Source organism: Anabrus simplex, chromosome 12, assembly GCF_040414725.1.
Source record: "Anabrus simplex isolate iqAnaSimp1 chromosome 12, ASM4041472v1, whole genome shotgun sequence".
NCBI lineage: Eukaryota > Metazoa > Arthropoda > Insecta > Orthoptera > Tettigoniidae > Anabrus > Anabrus simplex.
In genome coordinates, this window is record NC_090276.1 from 36,037,677 (window position 1) to 36,059,990 (window position 22,314).

Sequence of the window (22,314 nt, forward strand, 5' to 3'; positions counted from 1 at the left end):
ACAACGTTATTCAAGCTATGAAAATCATCAGCCTATTTACAAGTCATTCGAATGGAATGGAATGAATGAATGAATGAAGCCCGACCTAGCGGCAAGGATAGGCATTAAGCCGGCTGGCGAAGCCTCTCGCACTCCTCTGGGGCAATGATTAATGACTTGGAGATAAAATGAAATGACACTGGAGAGTGTTGCTGGAATGAAAGATGACAGGCAAAATCGGAGTAACCGGAGAAAAATCTGTGCGGCCTCCGCTTTGTCCAGCACAAATCTAACATGCAGTGACCGGGATCTGAACCACGGAACCCAGCGGTGAGAGCCCGGCGCGCTGTCGCCTGAGCCAAGGAGACACTCTTATTCAGTCTTATTCATTCTGTCTGGTTCAGAGAACTTACACAAGACATTATTATTATTATTATTTTGCTATTTGCTTTACGTCGCACCGACAAAGGTAGGTCTTATGGCAGCGATGGGATAGGAAATGCCTAGGAATATGAAGGAAGTGGCCGTGGACTTAAGGTTCAGCCCCAGCATTTGGCTGGTGTGAAAATGGGAAACCACGGAAAACCATCTTCACGGCTGCCGACAGTGGGATTTGAACCCACTATCTCCCGGGTGCAAGCTCACAGCTGCACGCTCCTAACCGCACGGCCAACTCGCCCGGTCAAGACGGTAAAGAAAAAACGACCAAAAAATAAAAGCAGAAACACAAGATGGAAAAGATCACAGATACCATATGGAAGAGGAGAACCATGTTCTTCGGACATATGTACAGAATGAACTCGGGAAAACTACGGTGTGCTTTTATCAGGAGGTGAAGAAGGACCTGGAAAAAATGGGAATACACGGAATGGAAATCAGCAACAGGGATGCTTACAAGTCTAGGATCAAGAGGTTTCAAGAAAAAGTTACATTCATTACCGAAGCGCCATGGACAGAAGAAAGGATGAAGAAGCACTGGACGAGGGTTAAAGCTCAGAAAAAGATTAATCTGAATTCGAATTAAAGTGGCCCATAGTCAGCCAAAACGAAAGAAGAAAAGAAGAAGAATATATTCTGGAAATACTGTATTCAAGAATGGTAATTTAAATATTGACCAGATGGGGTATTTCTAACTCTCTTTCAACGCATGTTAGTGGTTATATCCACTGTTAAGGGTTGACTCTCAGATATTTTGGCAATGTGGTGGTTATGGAGCCCAACCAGCCCTTGGGGCGTTCCCAAGGGAGGCGGATGGCGGCAGCACAGTGTCGCACGGTGGTGTGTCTGGCCTCGTGTCGCGACGTCAGTCATAAATATCTCTTTTCAACGGGCTCTCTGCAGTTCTGCCGATAGCCGCTGCTTCTTCCTTGGTGGCGACAAGTACCCGGCTCTCATTTCGCGATATGTCATAAAGATGAAATGTTTACAATTTCTGGAAACAAGGGATAGCTCAACCTTTTGTTTGACCAAACCGAAAGGAAACGTTTCGAGGGTGTATTGCTATCTACCAAGAAACACTCCACTTCGTGGGAAAGGCGAAGATTTGATAACCATCAGTTTAAAGACGAGTGCAATTCCCTAGAAATGACCACGTGCTTCCTGTTCCACGCGTATCCTTTCAAAGTAGTGTATACACTTTGTTCCTTACGGTTCTCTTCTGTTTTAAGGATAATATGAAAGGAATATTCATTGCAGTCAATAGCCATATAAAATATAACATGACGACCACACGGAAATAATTGGCTAAGTCCATTTTAATAGATTTTTAAGTCTGAAACGTAATAGCTTCCACACCTGCTACCCAAGTTGTTTCCAAAATTGTACGCAGCACTGTGATAGTATTGTTATCCAATCTATGTACTAAATAAATAACATCTATGAAAATTAGACTCACGGTGTCTGTATGCCTATCATTATTTCTGTTTATCTATCGTACGTCTCTGTTCATTCTTCATTCAGATTGTTGTAATTCTAAAACTTCTTTTCTTCTTCCACTGTGTGTACTATGGATTTGGCCTTGTTTTGCGCCCGGATGCCCTTCCTGATGCCAATCCTATGTGGGCGTATATAATCACTATTGCATGTTTCTGTGGTAGTTGGTAGTGTCATGCGTTTTGTGTGAATACGAAGTGGATAGTACTGAGATAAACACAAATGCCCAGTCCCAGAGTCAGGGGAATTAATCAGATGAGATTAAAATCCTTGACCCAACCAGGAATTGAACCCGGGTGCCCTTGAACTGAAGGCCACGATGTTGAACATTCAGCTAGGAGCAGGACTGTTGTATTTCCTGAACTCGTAAACCAATTTAGTTATTCCATTATCAAGTCATCACAAACTTCGGAATGTGGCGCTGTAAACAAAAAAGTAAGGGGACAGTGGAAAGGATAGTGAAGGAAACTTCGAGAGGAAAAAAAAAAGCTCACTGCAAAATATATTATTTTAATTGTGTAGCCATTATGAGTATTCATACATCACACAACATTTAGTTAAACTCATTTTCGGTAAAATTGGACTAAACCTATTTTTTCCGTGTGGTCTTCATGTGTAGTAAGTAAGGTTCGGAAGTTAATGACCTAATGAACCATAAAATATACCCTCAAATCTAGCTAAATATGCCCTCAAATCTAACTACATATGGTTAAAAACCTAGCTAAATATGATCTCAAATCTAGTTAAATATGACCTAAAACAAGGTAAAATATGACAAGCATTTAGCTATGAGCAGCAATATTAGAGTATTACTAACATTAAATGTCCGCCTCCGTAGCGTAACGGTTAGTGTTATTAGCTGCCGTCCTCGGGGGCCCGGGTTCGATTCCCGGTACTGCCAGAAATTTAAGAATGGCAGGAGGGCTGGTATATGGTTTAAATGGTACACGCAGCTCACCTCCAATGGGGGTGTGCCTGAAAAGGGCTGCACCACCTCGGGATGAGGACACGAGTTTACTTTACTAACATTAAATGAGCCAAAAAGTTATTAGCGATGACACACCATACACACTTAATCATGTGAACTGACGGAGCTACAGTAGGTACGTTAAAACTTCACTAATTAATTAATTAATTCATTCATTATCAAAGCCTTGAGGCTCAGTTCTCACTCCTTTTTCCTAAATAATGAACCAAAACCGCATTTTGGTCTATAACGGAGAGCGTTCATTTTTTTTTTAAACTGCTTTACGTCGCACCGACACAGATAGGTCTTACCGCGACGATGGGACAGGAAAGGGCTAGGAGTGGCAAGGAAGCAACCGTGTCCGTATTGAACGTACAGCTGCATCATTTGTCTGGTGAGAAAATGGGAAACCACGGAAAACCGTATTCAGGGATGCCGACAGTGGTGTTGGAACGCACTATCTCCCGGATGCAAGCTCAAAGGCGCGCGCCCCTAACCGCACGGCCAACTCGTCCGGTGCGTACGTTCGTACGGTATCTCTTTCTCGAAATCATGTCCTATAAACCAGCCGCCTACCTGTTTCGGGAAAAGAAAAAAAATACACCTACTACAGTATTTGGAAATTCTGTGTTTGAAACTCGACTCCAACAACATGTACCTGACGCTTCAATTTAAAGAATAATGCTAAATATGATTTCATGTCACTAAAATTAGCAAAATTTGACCAAAACAAAAAAAAGTCAAAATATGCATTTATATGCAACATAAAATTGCAATAAACGGGGTTAGGTATCCGTCATTCACGGTTATTTTTGAGATTTCGTGTGAAATGAGCCCAGGAAAGAAATACTACTAGTTGTTTTACGTCGCACCGACACAGATAGGTCTTACCGCGACGATGGGACAGGAAAGGGCTAGGAGTGGGAAGTAAGCGGCCGTGGCCTTAATTAAGGTACAGCCCCAGCATTTGCCTGGTGTGAAAATGGGGAAACCACGGAAAACCATTTTAAGGGCTGCCGACAGTGGGGTTCGAACTTACTATCTCCCGAATACTGGATACTGGCCGCACTTAACCGACTGCAGCTATCGAGCTCGGTAGGAAAGAAACATGACTTCTCCTTAACCTTCGAACACTGGTAATAATGGCCATATGTAGCAACAGTTATGCCTTTGTATGGAAATGTTTTATGGCTGTGCCGACTGAATTACCAGCAATTGCGTTTATAGATGTCATGTGGTTTTCGATTTCCACACAGGCAAATTGTTGTAACCAAGGTTGAGATTTACAAAACACAACTTTATTATTCGCTTCAAATGCAAAATACACTATTTACACAAATAAAACTGAAATTTAACTTGAAGCAAAATGAATTAGGAATCTTGAGAAAGAGTCTATCTTTTGTACACTATATACAAGTTTGCAGTATTTACATCCACTACTATCTCGAAAAGATAGTCCTTGATATGAAAGTCGATAGTCGAAAACTATCAGAAGTACTGACATAAATGTTTTGGAAAGTCCTTCCTTGCTGAGTTCATAAAAGCAAGTTCAATGTTGGAAGAATTCTTACTTGGCGAAACCAAGGGAGCTTGCATTAATTAGGGAAATATAACGGTATGTAATAGTATGACTGGATATGGGCAGCGGAAGAGGAGCGGTGACCAGAGGTGATACCTCGTACTGCCAGAAATTCAGTCCACCTGGCCGAAGCACATTTTCAAGAGGAGTAGCCTCCGTGCTCGACGTAGGGTGTATTCTGGAGCTGGACACCGGGGCAAGTGGGCATCAGGACAGGCTGGGAGTTCCTCTTTATAGTACACACACGATGGTTCAGGCACGCGCACTGAGGGCTGCGCGTCGAGGCTAGAAGAATGACACACTGGCGCGCGTGTAGCTGGCTGGCGGAGCGAGAAGGGAGCGCCGGACATACAACACAAATTGTATCTTAATCAAGGCCACGGTGGATTCTTTCCCAGTCGTGGCCCTTTCCTGTCCCATCGTCGCCGTAAGACCGTGGAAAATATGGTCGTGACTTCCACGTTCCTGAAGGATTTTTGTGATCACTGTCAGAAGCAGACTTTGTAACGTTCCAGACGTTACAGTGTAATTATGTTAATTTTATTATGTGTAATTAATTCAGGAATTTAACGTCATGATATTTATTTGGTATGTAATTGTATTATAATTCATGTTTAATCATTTGCTCACTATCATTTCATTACTTTGTAACTACGACTTATAAACGAGGGCTGAATATCCTAATATTCACTTAGATTCTTGCGACAGTCGGTTAAAATTAACTTGCAGTAGATTTCAGTTATCTTGCCACATCACCGAGGAGGAAGGGAGGACAAATTTACACATCAAGTTCTGAGAAAAGCGAGCACGTGTTCACGCGTCCTAACGTAAGCTACCGTATTTCGACCAGAATTATTCGAACTGATCAACGCCTATATTTTCAAAGGAGCGTCATGTTGCCATGGATACTGAGTGAAAGGACGAATAGAAGAACAGTTGATATCATGATTTTGGCCCGTCAACTCTAATATCTGGAGTGGGGAGAGAGGTGTCATCTGATTGGACCACGTGTAAGCGACCTGTAATTAGCGCGAGAGAAGGTTATAAGAGGGCGTGTTGGAGCTCGTGGCATCACTTTTTCTGATTCTTATTCATTCTTATTCGCTCTCTACATGATTATACGAGTTATTCTACAGCTTCTACTTGATTTTCTACTTGATTCTGCGTCTCGATACTTAGAAATTCTGAATGAGGGGTATAGCCACTCTCATGAGGAAGTACGTACAGCACGGCTATAAGACCGGTTTGAACCAGTCTAAGTCAATAGATAGTTTTAATCTAGATAGAAATGAAACTTCAGAGAACATTTTCAGTAAAGTTGGAAGGATTCTTAATTGAGTATCCTCTCCATATAACCCAAGGTGGTTCTTCTAACTATGACTTAGGGCTTATCTCCAATATATGGGATAGAGCATAATAGGGAGTGTTAGTTTTGAAGTCATCTTCCAATTAGTGGTGGGTGCAATTGGCAAGGCAGGAATGGTACTAAGCTGCAGATGGAGAGATCTCAAAGACGAACGGTGATGTTCCCGCTACAAGGAGGGAAGCTTTCCAAGGACCAGCAGAACAAGACGACATGGTGAGCAAGCGAGTTAAAGATATTGCAAGTTTTCGTGAAGTAGAGTCATTCAATTTTTTGTTAAATTCATTTTCGATGTTAAATTCAGTTCTCGTTAAACCGTCGTCATTTATATTAAATATAATAAATAGTATTTTTCTAGTTTACTTTAATCAATTTGCCTTAATTAGCCTTTTGATTTCTAATTCTCCTGCTTAATGATTAGTGTACTATCACCTCACCCCTGTGATAAGAGTCTGTCCAAGCTTGATTATAAATTTTATCTTTAAGTCCTCAACTTAAAGATTGGCGCCCTTTGCTTGCTTGGTTGCATTTCTCATTTGATGATGGTTCTCCGAGAGGGGAAGTCACAACTTGATGAAGGCCAATGTAGTTTGGCGGAAAGCTCGGCTTTGCTTAGTCTCGTAACATTAAGTGGCTTTAATCCAGTTATCATATTTATTTTAATGCAGTGAGCCACGGAAACCTACGTTCATTTATTAGGTTGTTATTACGTTGTAAAATCACGTCCAAATGTATTTGAAGTGTGACACAGAACAGAGCGGATCTGATCTGATCTTCTGAGGGATAACAACTTGTTTACCTCCTCTTCTCAAGGATACTGATACGGTCTTTTGCTCCTTAAGGCAGAGTCCATTCCCGAATGCCCAATCCACCAATCGAATGAAATAAGTTTTGCTTCTATCATTGAGGTTATTAAGGGAAGTATGAATACCAAATGAGGGTCCGGGAGTTGTGATGGAGAATGTCAAAGAAACTTAACGTAGGACGAAATTTCACAACTTGAAATAGCACCGCATCGAAGAAATACCTACTGTAATTCATTCCTTGTAACTGCTTTGAGGTTATGGAATACGATCCCGGCAGGCTAGGCCTATATACACCGCCTGACAGAAAAGGTTAAGCACCCAGAAGGAGTCGTCCAATATTAACACATTTCGGTATACATCCATACCATTGATGTGTGAGTAAATTATTAGATTTAGATGTAGAAAAAAAAACAAGAGTTAAACAAAGAAGATTGGATAAAAACGATGAAAGCAAGGAGTAAGTAGAAGGAATGTCAGACTCAAGTAGGGGTTACGATTCCTTAACTGAAAATTATGAAAAATTAATAAATGTAAATAAGGTCAAAACTGTTTTCTGCAACATCGCTTTTAACGATGTATTGAATTTAACGGCGAAATCGAAATGTCCCATTTAAATCCTATATAAACACTATTTTTTTAATCGCTTAGTATGACATATCGTATTAAACGGCGTAATCTTTTGTCACATTTGTTTGTTACGCATTTGGGGGCTGGATTGTTCACAACAACGTAGAGCTTATTTTCAAACTCTTGTTTTCAGTAGTTTCCAAATCAGTCTGTTAAATTTTCAAGGCAAGCATCGTTATGAAGATATCGCAAAAGAAAGGAAAGTGTTCAATATTGGGGCTGTACCTTAATTAAGGCCAAGTTCTCTTCCTTCCCACTCCTAGCCCTTTCCTCACCCGTCAACCGACGATGATTATGATAATGACTACGACAATAATGAGAGCAATCAATCAATCAATCAATCAATCAATCAATCAATCAATCAATCAATCAATCAATTACTGATCTTCATTTAGGGCAGTCGCCCAAGTGGCATCTGTTGTTTTCTTAGCGTTTTCTTAAATGATTTCAAAGAAATTGGACATTTATTGAACATCTCCCTTGGTAAGTTATTCCAATCCCTAACTCCCCTTCCTATAAATGAATATTTGCCCCAATTCGTCCTCTTAAATTTCAACCTTATCTTCATATTGTGATCTTTCCTACTTTTAAAGACGCCACCCAAACTTATTCGTCTACTGATGTCAATCCACGCCATCTCTCCGCCGACAGCTCGGAACACACCACTTAGTCGAGCAGCTCGTTTTCTTTCTCCCAAGTCTTCCCAGCCCAAACTTTGTAACATATTTGTAACGCTACTCTTTTGTCGGAAATCACCCAGAACAAATCGAGCTGCTTTTTCTTTCGGTTTTTTCCAGTTCTTGAATCAAGTAATCCTGGTGAGGGTCCCATACACTGGAACCATACTCTTGTTGGGGGGGGGGGGTCTTACCAGAGACTTATATGCCCTCTCCTTTACATTCTTACTACAACCCGTAAACATCCTCATAATCCTGTGCAGAGATCTGTACCCTGTGCAGTAAATGAACTGATCTCCTGCAGATCTCCACAGTACCTCCTCCGCATCCTTTACGAGTATGGAGACACTCAAAATAAGGAACATCGGATAGTCTTTCCGAATATATACGTCCGCTTGTAGCTCCCACTGAATAGATTTGTAAGAGTGCTTACTTACGCTGCATTGTTCTTTATTTTTTTGTTTCGAAATCCACTCATTCTCTTAATCTCCTATCAGTAGCAGTGTGTATATTACAATAGTAAATGTTGCATTAATAATTATACGCGCGCGCGCGCGCGCGTGCGCGCGCGTGTGTGTGTGTGTGTGTGTGTGTGTGTGTGTGTGTGTGTGTCGTTGCTAGGCAATGAAAACCTCATAATTCCACTCACGAGAACATCACGTTTCTCCATCTGCCTTGTGAAGGCTTCCCGCGTTGCCTCAGAACGGAATAGAAGACTCAAATGGTGGAATAATTGGGCTATCGTCAAGCAATCAAAATGCCACGAACAGTTCCTCGGCCATTGCTGACCGTTCAGTGTGGCGCTTCTTCTGTAAACTTTACTCAGGAGGAGTTACGGGGTTTCCTTTCCCCAGCGACAATTATATAAAATACATTATTTTTGGGGAACAGGGTGGTGTAGCGGCTTAGCTGCTCGCCTGTCATCCCTGATTCCTGGTGTAGCTGGGGTGTCAGGAAGGGCATGCGACCTTAAACACACTGCCACAACTCTTTCATACCTCCGTGCCTGTAGTGACCCTGAGCAAGCGGGAGAAGCTGCGGAAAATGATGATGATGATGATGATGATGATGATGATGATGCGACTTCAACGAGCACGAAACTCATGCATACGACATGCCTTCCAACTGCGACATGACGCTCATGTTACACCATATTTCAAAACATTGGGGTGGCTACGGATAAATGAACGAAGGAATTTTCACCTAATGACACTTGTTTACCAAGTGCTCTCGACGAACACACTTTTTTTTTTTTTGCTTTACGTCGCACCGACACAGATAGGTCTTATGGCGACGATGGGATAGGAAAGGACTAGGAATGGGAAGGAAGCGGCCGTGGCCTTAATTAAGGTACAGCCCCAGCATTTGCCTGGTGTGAAAATGGGAAACCACGGAAAACCATCTTCAGGGCTGCCGACAGTGGGGCTCGAACCCACTATCTCCCGATTACTGGATACTGGCCGCACTTAAGCGACTGCAGCTATCGAGCTCGGTACGAACACACTTACTTACCTATCTTTTAATTTTCGTTTCCTTTCCTCATTCCATGTAATTAGTACCCTACTTGAAATTCCACTAAATCAAACGAATTCCTAAAATCAATCCGTTTTAGTCACTGCATCGAGACTCTGGAATACACTCCCAATGGACATGCGGCACGTTACTTCCCGTCAAAATTTCAAATCTAGCTGCCGAAAGTTTTTACTGGTAACATATAACCGAGTTGTGTGAGTCATTGTGTGTATGATGTGTGAATGAGTTTTTTTGTCTATAATGTGCACTTATATTATTATTATTATTATTATTATTATTATTATTATTATCATTATTATTATTATTATTATTATTATTATTGTCACAGTCATTTCGTACTGATTTGTAACCTCGTCTTAGTGTATCTGTCCGTAGTATTATTTCTTCGTAAAATTACTATATCTTACTTTTATGTTTACATTTTCAAATTTTGTTTAAAGTGGTTAAGCGTAAGAGAGGGGCGTGAGCCCTAACTTCGCCACAAATGTAAGTTAGGAATAAATAAATAAATAAATAAATAAATAAATAAATAAATAAATAAATAAATAAATAAATAAATAAATAAATAAATAAATAAATAAATAAATCATGATAGTTAATATTATTTAGAATCCAGCAACAATAATTTGTTATTTCTGGTATAATGGCCATATACTCTTACTTCGGGGGGTACGAAGGTAACAAAATGGATTTTGAGGGTACGGCAATCAAAAGCTTTGAATACCACAGATCTGTACTACTCTACGCACAGGGGGCCATGACGAGAGGAACGGCTACACGCCCGAGTTCGCTACTGTTTTGTATAAGGCAGGCACTTGCTATCCATTCCAGGTGTGACTCACTGTACACAATACAATACCCCACACAAAGCTACTGTAGGTGTAGGTGGGGGCCTTTGACACCCCTTCTCACTTACTCAGCGGCGATAAAACAGTCTTGAAAGTGTTTCCCTGTAATGCAGAAAGAAGCACCTGTTTTACCAAAGTGCTAGTGCAGCAGTCTAACCTTGAAAGTAGCTTGCCAACACAGTACGTGTTTCGTTCCAAGAATTTCCGTGTCAAGTGCAGACTACCCAACGCAATATAAAACAACGGGCGACGTTCGCCATGCATTCGTTAGCAACCACCGAAACCATGGTGGAACTATTTCTTGTTCACAGTCCTACCATGATGCACAGAGGGCAATCTTCAAGAACGATTTCCTTCTGGTATCTTGCCAAAAAATCCCCCCTTACATAAAGGTAGAAATATCATAAGGACGCCTTTTATGCACAGAATGAAAATTTCAATACCTTTTCTTTCCTCCTGCAAACGTGGAGATCTTCTCAAGAAACTCAGTGAGGTTGAAAAGAAGCCTTTCTTACGTAAAGACTGAATTTTTACAAGAAACCTTTATGTACAAAATGGACGTTTCTCATGAAACTTTCCTTTCGTAAATGCTGGAATCTTCAGTAGAAACCTTCGTTAGATTTAGGTTGAAATCTGTGAAAGAAAGTTTCCTTAAACATGATGTGAAATCTTAAAAGAAACTTTCCTCATGTAAAGACCGAAAACGTTCTTCATGCACTGACTGAAATCTTTAAGAGACTCTCCGTACACAGAGGCTCAAAATCTTCTCAGGGGATTTCTTTTTACTTAAAAGAAGACAACTTTCTGATGTAAAGGTTGAAATTCTCTAAAGAAACATTCCATACATAAAGATTGGACTATTCTCACGACTCTTTCCTTACGCTGAAGATGATCAAGGAAGCTTCCCTAAGTAATGCTTAAGCCAATCTCTCTCTCTCTCTCTCTCTCTCTCTCTCTCTCTCTCTCTCTCTCTCTCTCTCCATCCTCCCTTAATAATGCATTTAAACCTATGGACTCTGTATGTAGCAGAGATAATAGGTTTACAAAAACTACCCTTCAAGTTCCCCTCCATCGTACCACTAAATTTAACAAATCCTTTGTTAGTACTGCATCACGTATCTTCAACATCTTCAATCTTCACCGCTTCGCAAATAGTACTAACTGTACTCAACTAAAGCAGTCCCTAATATCTGTCTTTCTGGAGGAGTACGCAAGACGCTAACATCACGCATTCTTGTGTCTAACAATCAGAAATATATATATTTCTTACAGAAAAGCGTTTCTCACAGCTCTTGCTTTAGATTCCTGCAACCTAAAATAATAAATAGGCTTTATGATTTATTTCCTTTGTTATTATATAATGTGTTTTAATTTTACTGGATTTGGTATCTGTATTTTTATTAATTTTTAAGTTTAATGTTTAATTTAATATTATAAAAATTTAGTTCGTGTGTTCATAAACCTGTATATTTTTATATGAAGACGTTACATAAAGGGGCTTTTCAGCCTCAGTGGCATGTAATTATCAATAAATTCAAATTCAATTCTCTCTCCTTCCGTCAATTCTGAGTATTGTGTCTTTTGAGGATATTTCTGTGTGTTAGTCGACATCCTCCGCGGTCTTCTGCCGGACGAGTTGTTTGTACGAAGGTCAGTCTGTCCAATTTGTCGGGGACTCGTACACGTTCCTTCTTGCCTGACATTTCTTAATATGATTTTTGTGTAATTTGAGGCTCCATTCAGCACGTGGCACGATGTGACCAAATAATTGGAGAATCCTTTGCTCACACACACATTACCGATAATCTGGCGTCGATGTTCAGCTTCTTCAGGATAGACTCACTGGTAAGACTGTCCATGGTATACGAAGCATTCTTCTCTATTATCACATTTCCAAGGAGTCAAAAATTCTCGAATCTCCAGCTTCAAGAGCATTGGTTTCAGTACCGTAGATGAAAACTGAGAAGACTAGTGTTGGGACTAATCTCATTTTAAGTTTTATAGAAATGGAGCGATCCTCCCTATGATGCGACAGATGTCTACAGGGTGCATCTAAATTAAACCAATAAAAAAATCAGGGATGCTCTTCGTGCTATATGAAGACGATGGCGCAATCGAATTGGAGGAGGACATTTTTCTTTTCGAGAAAATGTTACTTCCAGGCGCGCGATTCAAATTGAGATGCATTGTGTAAATACCTGTCACGTACATGCTTTTACAAAGGTGATGTTGCAGTAAGTGATTAAAGGCTGATGTTGCTCGATATGCGGCGAAGGAGAATCGACCATCACCCCACTAGTGACGTTCGTTGGGATGCCTAACAGAAAAGGGCAGGCGCAGCTAACACCGTATATCAGAACATTGAAAATAAGTCTCCTGAATTATACCAGCATTCTCAGAAAATATCAGACAATTTCAGAAAAAGTCGACTGAAATTTTATGACCACATTCAAATAATGGACAATGAAAAACACGCTGAAAAGAATAATTAGATAATCGAAATTGAAAAAGACCTCAAGAAATCAACATAGCAGGTGAATTATATGGGACAAGCCTAGCTTTAGAACGTGGGTGAACACACATCATTTTTTTGAGAAACCGAATAAGCGAACAGCCACTGTATGAACGGAAGAAAAAATACACAGCAAGAGGAAGAGGAGATTCTTTCATATTCAGACAACACACTACACTACCAACCACCAGAGAAACACGCAATAGTGATTACATCCCTCCACACACGGTCGGCGCCAGGAAGGGCACCCTGCCATAAAACAGGGCCAAATACATATGTGCGACACAGTTCGCATTCCCGACCCCACAGGTGTGGGAAAAACGATAGAAGAAGAAAGATGAGATTCTAGGAAGAGAAGAAAGCAAATTCATATGCTAAATAAGTTCAATTGTGCTCCTTAGTTGGGCACAACGTTGTAAATAAATAAATACATAAATAAATAAATAAATAAATAAATAAATACATAAATAAATAAATAAATACAAATGTAAATATCTTTGTGAATGGATCCAGCCGAATTGCTTGATAAAGAAGCAAATAAGGGAAGGGCCAGAAAGATGGAGTTAGCCTATAGATTAGTACAGAACAGATACAACAAAAGAACGATATCTTACAGAACAAAGATCAGACACTATACTATGGTTATGAAGCCAGAGAGACTTTACAGTTCAGAATTTCTGTTACTGAATAAGAAAGGGGAAATGGATGAGCTAGAGAAGATAGAAAGAAAAATGTTGAGAAAGATCTTAGTACCCGAAAAAATAGGAAGGATGGTACACGGAGGAAGAGAAGAAATGAAGATCTATACAGACGGACAGAGAATATCACAGACACCATATGTAAGAGGAGACGTAAGTTTTATGAACGAGAGTCCACTAACAAAGAAATTCTTCAACTACATCACCAAATTAAAAGCAACCACTACATGGGTAGCAGAAAGAAGAAAAGACGTGGACGAAGTTAGCATCAATCGAAAGGAAAAATTGAAACATTCAAGGGGTTCCAAGAAAAATAAAATGAAAAGTTCAAGAACATGTCGTCGGAGGAAAGAAAGAAGAACCACAGCGAAATGAAGTTTTGGGAGAAGAAAAAAAGAGGACTAAGCAGCAAATCAATTGTTTACCGTGATCAAAAGTAGGCCAAAATCGAAGAAATAATTAAATAAATAAAAAATAAGTAAATAAATAAATAAATAAATAAATAAATAAATAAATAAATAAATAAATAAGAGTATAGATTCGCGTTGGAAGGGAGAGAGTTAATGTTTTCCCATTCGTAAATTTTGAAAGAACTCTTCAGGAGAATGAAATAGTGAATGAGCAAGGAATATTGGTAGAATAAAGACCCATGTGTACCCAGCGGGATGTCAGTGTGTGTGTGTGTGTGTGTGTTAACGAGCAGTGCTATAGATAGAGCAGCTCATCTTTGCCAAGAACAACAACCTGCCATTCACAGTCTGAACCATTGAGACAAGTCCACAAGCAGGTCAGTCACACCTGCCTCTGTGCTATTTCAAAATATTACGGTATATATATATATTAATGTTTCCAAATGACATTCACATTCCTTTACTGATATGATAACAGACTTACTCTCACAATATACCGATTTACCGAGGACGAAGCGATAGACAAGAGCTAGGAGTGGGAAGCACCCGAACAAGGCTTTAACTAAGGTACAGTCCCCAGCATTTGCCTGGTGCGAAAACAGCAACCCATGAATACATATTAAGTACTGCTGAGAGTGGGGGTTCGAATCCAATCCGAAAGTTATGCGACTCACCAAGCCGTAATTGAGGGACGATGTAAACCACCATGTATCAGAAAATTGCACAATACAAGACCAACATCGAGATAGCACCAAATGGATGATAGTTGAGAGAGAAAGGATTCAGAATGCGGAGAAATTCTAACGGCCGAGATGATTCGTCGTGCTGACCATACGACACCTCGTAATCTGCAGGTCTTCGGGCTGAGCAAGGTTCGTTTGGTAGGTCAAGGCCCTTCGGGGCCTTTGGAGAAATTCAAACATCTGGGAGAGTGGATAGACAATAGATATACGTATCAGAAAGGGAGGTACTGTTATCGAGAATCAACAAGATGAACTTAGTATATTAATCCATAATGATGCTTCTTGTTTAAAGGGGCCTAACACCTACGGTCATCGGCCCAGCATATAAACTATGAAAGCGTACAAGATGATGATCTTGACCAATCTAAACGCAGACACTACCAAACAGTCATCCGCCCGGAGGCTTTATAAGCAGCTGATAAAAACAGGATTGGTTAACAAGCTGGAACTAGTGGAGAAAAAGATTCTGAGGAAGATACTAGGCCCCCCAAAGAACAGAGGAAGGATCATTCAGAAAAAAAAAGAAACCAACAATTAAATCTCATGATGGAAAAGATATGATATCATCGAGAAGAGGAGAGTCATGTTTTACGGACATATCTATAGAATGAATCCGGGAAGACTGAGAAATCAGATAAGATTTTTGAGGTCAGAAAATCTGCGGTGCGCTGGTAGCAGAACGTGAAGAAGGACCTAGAGGAAGAGGAAATACAAGAAACTAAAATCAGCAACAGGGATGTTTACAAGTCGAGGATCAAGACCACCACGAGGATTCAAAGAAAAGTTAGATCCCATATCCAAGCGCCATGGACAGAAAAAGGAAGGAGATTGCAGAGTGAAAGGATGAAGGAGAATTGGACGAGGATTAAAGCCCAGAAACAGATTAAGCTGAATTTGAATTAACGTGGACTATCGTCGGTCAAAGCTAAATAATAATAATAAGAAGAATATAGTTACCTCTTTAATCTGGCGAAACTATTACATTATCTCCAATATTACAAAAGATATCTTTGTAAATATTCATGGAATTCCCTTGATACTAACAACAGACTAAGATCTTGTCCTTGGCATAAGTAATTTATTTTTAAATTCTCAGAAATGCAGAACAGACCATAAATATTTCAATGCATGAAACTTATATTGATAACGGTTAATTTATTTGCATCTCACGAATCGTTCACGATGGACATCTGTATAGAATTTGGAATCGGCAAGTTCAGGTTTCAGTGGATCGAAAGGGCTTATACAACCACCATGAATGAAATAATTAGTCCTCGAGTATGAGATGAAGTCTCTTTGATAAAGAACTTTCTCTATATCTCTCATTCATGGCCAGATTTACTGACGTCCGTCGTCCAAATATGAATACAGAAAGTTACTCGTACGTACCACCCAGTCCCTTCTTAATAAAAAGAAATACTGAAGACGAATTGCCTCAACAGAGGAAAAGATCTATGAAATAGCTGCGTTGTAAAGAAGCATCTCTGAATCACTGTCGCCTGGAGTTCGTCCGATTTAAATCTCAGTGGTTATGTATTGCCTGTAGAGGACAGATAAAGGAAAAGTGTTCCCCAACAAACCTCGTAGGTCTACAGAGAGCAACTGTAGAACATGTGAAGTGCTAATCGGACATTTCAGAGCCTGACAGTATCTGGAAACATCTTTTAGGAGTTATGAAACATTTTGGAGATCTGAGGGACGTCATTTTGAACATCTCCTTGAATCCCAGGTAAGTGTTCAATCTCTTACTTTCAACATAAATACTTTGACTTATTGACAATGAGTAGCGCGCAGATACGCCCTACTGGACGAGTGTCAATGCGGCAGTTTTCCATCGCTTGAGTGATACTGCTGCTCTGTTATAAAATAAAGACCCTGTAGATTCCGCTTTCGGATGATGATGCTTGTTTAAAGGGGCTTAACATCTAGGTCATCGGCCCCTAATGGTGTGAAATAAGACGAAATGTATTGACAATTTGAAATTCCAAAATTCATCCACTGACCAGAATTCAGAACTTGATGCGGAATGAATGGATGATTATGAATGTACAATAATCAGCAGATCCAACTCACTATTAAAAGTTCAAATTAATTCCAAAATCAATCCACTGACTAGAATTCAAAGAGATGACGATGAACAATTATTAAGAATTTAAAACAATCAGTAGATCCGACCCGCAATACCCCACCTTCCCAGAAACTATCTTAAAACAATGGTATATGCTGACCAAGGCGCAGCTTCCAAAGCACAATCCTAAATCGATAATGCTTGTTGTGTGAAGGGGTCCAAAATCCTGGTCAACAGCCTTCACAATGGTACTTATCGCTAGTAAAGTAGAACCATGGTATTTCTCATGTAGGGGTACTAATCACAAGTAACGTAGATTCATGGTGTTTCTCACATTGTGGTACTACTCACAGGTAATGCACTACGTACCAGTAACACAGACCTATAGTGTCACTCATGTAGTGTCAAAGCCCAGACCTATGATGTCCACAACCAGATGCTGAAACACCCCAGCGATGTTAGCTTCTCTTTATCTCCTTGGTGTGTTCCAACTGAACCTGGACAGAGTGGAGCCTCCGTCATAGTGGCGGATACTATACACGAGTACTGTAAACCCATAGTGATCCATCCACAGAACCATAGTATTCCTCATATAGTGGTGCTAATCGCAAGTAAAGACGACTCAGGGAGTTCCTCACGTGATGGTACTAATAGTAAGTAATCTCATGGTTCAAAATTCAGCATCCCTTGGTTGCCCCTTTCGACAGGCAAGGGATACCTTGGGTGTATTCTTCGTCAGCGTCCCCAACCCACAGGGGGTTTTATATTCTGCTTTTAGACTTACGATTCAGGAGAGAGAGAAGCACAGAGACCATGGGACACTACTTCAGTTCGGGAAGAATGTCCTTTATTTGAAGAGTCCTAGATACAATGACTCAAACCTCGCTAGTAATTTCAGCAGGTGTCACATGAGTGAGGCATGTAAAAAAAAACCACACACAATAATGGCAGAGGAAAAACTATTTTACTTTTTACAACAGTGCACAATAAGAGCGGTGACTCAGAAGAGGTAGACGGGGGAATTCACTCCATTATTGCGCAACATTAACCTGTCAAGGTGAAAACAAGGATTACCGTTCTCAGATCATTCCACTGACAAGCAAGAAAAAGTACACTGAATAAACCAAATCTACAAGTAATAAACCGTTTAAGATATTAGTGCAGGCAGTCATGCCGAGGTATGAAATAATAGCTATTTATGCAAATTATGCGTGAAGTGAACTTTTTTTTGCAAGAGGTGAGTTACAGGAGTGTAAGAGAATTCACAGCGCACTAGTTGCATACATAATTTTATTCATTACCATAACAAAAATATCATTTCTCTGCAAAGAAACATATTCAAAGAAGAAGGTAATGTATAACATACGATATTAGAATTGTCGGAATTTCTTCGTCTCCTTGGCACTAAGTGTCTCTTGAAGCACATGGAGAAAACTATGATGTAGAGTTAGCCATGAAATATCTACGGAAAATGAACATTATGATATATAACATTGAAGTGTTCATTTTTCTTCAATATATAGGGCTCTTTAAAATATCCAGTGCACGTGATAAGAAACGTTTGGAAGCATTTGAGATGTGGTGCTGGAGGACGATGGAAAAGATCTCATGGACAGAAAAACTCACCAATGAAGAAGTTCTTCGACGAATAGGCGAAAAAAGATCCTTTTTAGCAACAATAAGAAAAGAAGAGACCAATTAATTGGCCATCTCTATAGGCACAATGGTTTCATAGTTAATGTCATGGAAGGAATGATTCAAGGTAAAAGAGGAGGAGGAAGACCTAGACTGCAATATTCAAGACAGATCAGAGATGACGTAGGAACAGGCTCATATGTGGAAATGAAGAGATTAGCGGATTACAGAGAAGAGTGGAGAAGACGAATTGCTGCCAACCAATCCTAGGATTGAGAATTAAGAAGAAGAAAATATCCAGGATAATGTTATGTATGAAGCCTGCGTGGCTCTGGCGGCAGCGCGCCGGCCTCTCACCGCTGGCCTCCGTGATTCAAATCCCGGTCACTTCGTGTGAGATTTGTGCTGCACAAAGCGGAGGCGGGACAGGATTTTCTCCGGGTATTTCTGTTTTCCCTGTCATCTTTCATTCCAGCAACGCTTTCAAATATCATTTCATTTCATCTGTCAGCCGTTAATCATTGCTTCAGAGGAATGCGACAGGCTTCGGCATCCAGCACAATTCGTATCCTCGCCGCTACTTGGGGCTTCATTCATACCATTCCTGACAATCAATCACTACTGACCTGCATTTAGGGCTGTCGCCCAGGTGGCGTATTCCCTATCTGCAAATAAATTGGAAACTTATTGAACGACTCCCTTGGTAAGTTATTTCAATCCCTAACTTTCCTTCCTATAAACGAATATTTGCCCCAATTTGTCCTCTTGAATTCCAACTTCATCTTCATATTATGATCTTTCCTACTTTTAAAGACACCATTCAAACTTATTCGTCTACTTACGCCATTCCACACCCTCTCTCCACTGACAGCTCGTTACATACTGTTTAGTCGAGCAGCTCGTCTCCTTTCTCCCAAGTCTTCCCAGCCCAAACTTTGCAACATTTTTGTAAGGCTACTCTTTTGTCGGAAATCACCCAGAACAAATCGAGCTCTTTTCCTTGGATTTTTTTTCCAGTACACGAATCAATAATCCTGGAACCATACACTACTTGGGGTCTTACGAGAAACTTATATGCGCTCTCCTTTACATCCTTACTACCCGGTCACTTACTTACTGCTTCGGGCGAAAGAGTGGAAACTGGCTGTAGGTTTTCGAAAGCATCTTCATAAATATCCCGCGATATCTACTTACTTTAAAAGAATCATTAAATTCTAGTGAGATGTAAAATAAAGTTCAGTTCGTTTCTGGATATCTCGAGGCGACACTACAGTCTTTACCTTTGTTCAAATACAATTCGAACTTCAAATGAAATGCTTATTGACAAAAAATTCTTCGAGATAAAAAGCAGCACCACATTCGAATAGAGAAAAGTTATAATGAATGACAACCGCGAGCGGTCAATTTAGAATCGGTAAATAAATAGTAGACATTAGGTTATAAAGGGAGGGGGGGGGGGGAGGAAAAAGTTTTAATTAAGACATGTCCCGACAGCGGCGTATGTGCGAGATCAAAAGATCTGACGGTAATTACATTGCTTCAGGGAACAGCAAGCAAGCGAGTGAACGTGTTAAGGAAGCCCTTAAGGTCCCGTTCATTTGGCAGGCAGGCGGGCGGGAGGGCGCTCCGAGCTCCCTACCCGTCCTTTAATTGCTCTGCATTAAGATTACAATACTGTGCCACGGAGGGTTACTTCCGGTGTGCGAGACAAAAAGGAACTAAGGGGGAGTACTCAGGTATCTACTGGACGTAATAGAGTGGCAGCCACATCTCAAGGAGATTATTTTCATCTCCAGACTTTTTAAGTCTTTTTTGCTTTAATTTTAAAATTAGATTTTAAACACCTTAACTCAATCAGGCATAGTGTTTATTACGATCTACGGCCTAGTCTAGCAGCAGAGTCGGTAAGTCGTAATCCTCCTCTTTCCAAGATAGTGGGTTCGATCCCGGCTGTGGTAAATTACCCATACAATTATAATAACTGTGTCTATAAGAGCCAATTATTCAGAAGACGGCAGTCAGTGGCGGATGACACTGCGTGAATAATGCTTGCTTTGTTTTTATTATTATTATTATTATTATTCATATTGTTATGATTTATGGGTTGTAGTAGGGTTGTAAAGCAGAGGGCGTGTAAGACACTAGTAAGACCGCAATGAGGGTATGGTTCTTGTGTATAGGATCCTCACCAGTGTTACTTCATTCGAGAACTGGAAAAATCAAAAGGAAAGCAGGGGGATTACTTTTAAATTTTGACTTTTTTTTACAGATAGATCTTATGGTGACGATGGGATAGGGAAGGACTAGGAATGGGAGGGAAGAGAATGTGGCCTTAATTAATTAATTGCCTGGTGTGAAAATAGGATAACACGGAAACCATCTTCAGGGCTGCCGAATGCAAGGTCACAGGGGACTATTTGTTCTGGGTGATTTCCGAGAACGGTAATGTTATGAAAATATTGCAAACTTCAGGCTGGGAAGACTTGGGAGTAAGGAGGCGACCTGCTGAACTAAACAGTATGAGCGCAACACACTTCACATCCGCGACTCCACAAGGGTGGGAAAAGCGGAGGAAAAGAAGAAGAGGCCCTACTTATGTTATATCTTAGCTATAGTGTAGCTCAAGTATAGCATGTTCTATTAAGACATTCAGTGTACATGGAACTATGTATTTAACATCACTGATTGTAACCAGATTCAGTACAGATAATCTAGTTTCACAGCAAGTAGCCTCGATAAACTGAAATGTTTCCTTTGTCAGCTGTAGTTACCAAGTCCAAGGCCCGAGTAGAAGAGAGCGTATTGTAACAATTCTGGACGTCAGAGGTAAACTATCGTAAATGACAGGTCACTACTTTACACGGAGGTGGCGACTAGGTGGGGAGAAGGGGGGGCAATTCACGCCGCCGCCACCACCACCACCACCACCACCACCACTTTGTGGAGAAAAATTAAAATTTTATTCCATTTCAGCCTCCTAAAATTAAAAATCAATTTGATTTTTTAACACAAAATATGCTGTCTTATCATCAAATTCATTCCTTTAATTTCTTTACATTTTAAAACAGTTAATGGAATGTTGGACAACAGTGCCTTCTTGCGCCAGATTAATTTTAATGCCAGAGCAGGAAACGGACGAAAACGAGATCTGTTAGTTTGCAAAATACCAAAACCAGTATGTTATGAACGTCCACCATTAGTGAGAATGTGTCTGATGTACAATAAACTCGCCAAAATCAACAATAGTTTACACTTCAGTTCTGCATTATCGACGTATCTTAAGGTTTTAAAAGCTACCATTCTTAAATTGTAAATAATTACAGGATATGTTATCAAGTACAGAATCTAATCTTGTCTGTATGTGTGAATACGTATAGTGATTCTTTTTACTCTCATGTATCTCCAAATATTTTCTAAACCTTCTTTCCATTTTTCTTTGTATTAAAGTATGCATTTTTTGCTTTCTCCCTTTCGTAAATCTGTAATAATTTAATACACTGCAATATACGCCTCCTGTAATGGGCACTTGAGCTTCGTTGGTGGAATAAATAAATAAATAAATAAATAAATAAATAAATAAATAAATAGTCCGCCTCTGCGGTGTAGTCGTTAGTGTGATTAGCTGCCACCACCCCGGAAGCCCGGGTTCGATTCTCGGCTCTGTAACGAAATTTGAAAAGTAGTACGGGGCTAGAACGGGTTGCATTCAGCCTCGGGAGGTAAAATGAGTAGAGGGGATTCGATTCCTGCCAATGTCATCTTCCAAGTGATTTTCCGTGCTTTCCCCAGTTCTCCCGCAGGCAAATGCGGGGATCGTACCTAACTTAAGGCCACGGCCGCTTCCTTCCCTCTTCCTTGCCTATCCCATCCCCCCACAAAGTCCCTGTTCAGCATAGCAGGCGAGCCGCCTGTGTGAGGTACTGGTCCTCCTTCCCAG

General features: G+C 40.3%; 1 protein-coding gene across 4 annotated transcripts in view; it reads right to left on the reverse strand.

Moving 5' to 3' along the window:
• The window catches only part of pnt (pointed), a 942,655-nt gene that overhangs the window by 312,868 nt on the left and 607,473 nt on the right, over nt 1-22,314 (reverse strand). The window lies entirely within an intron of this gene.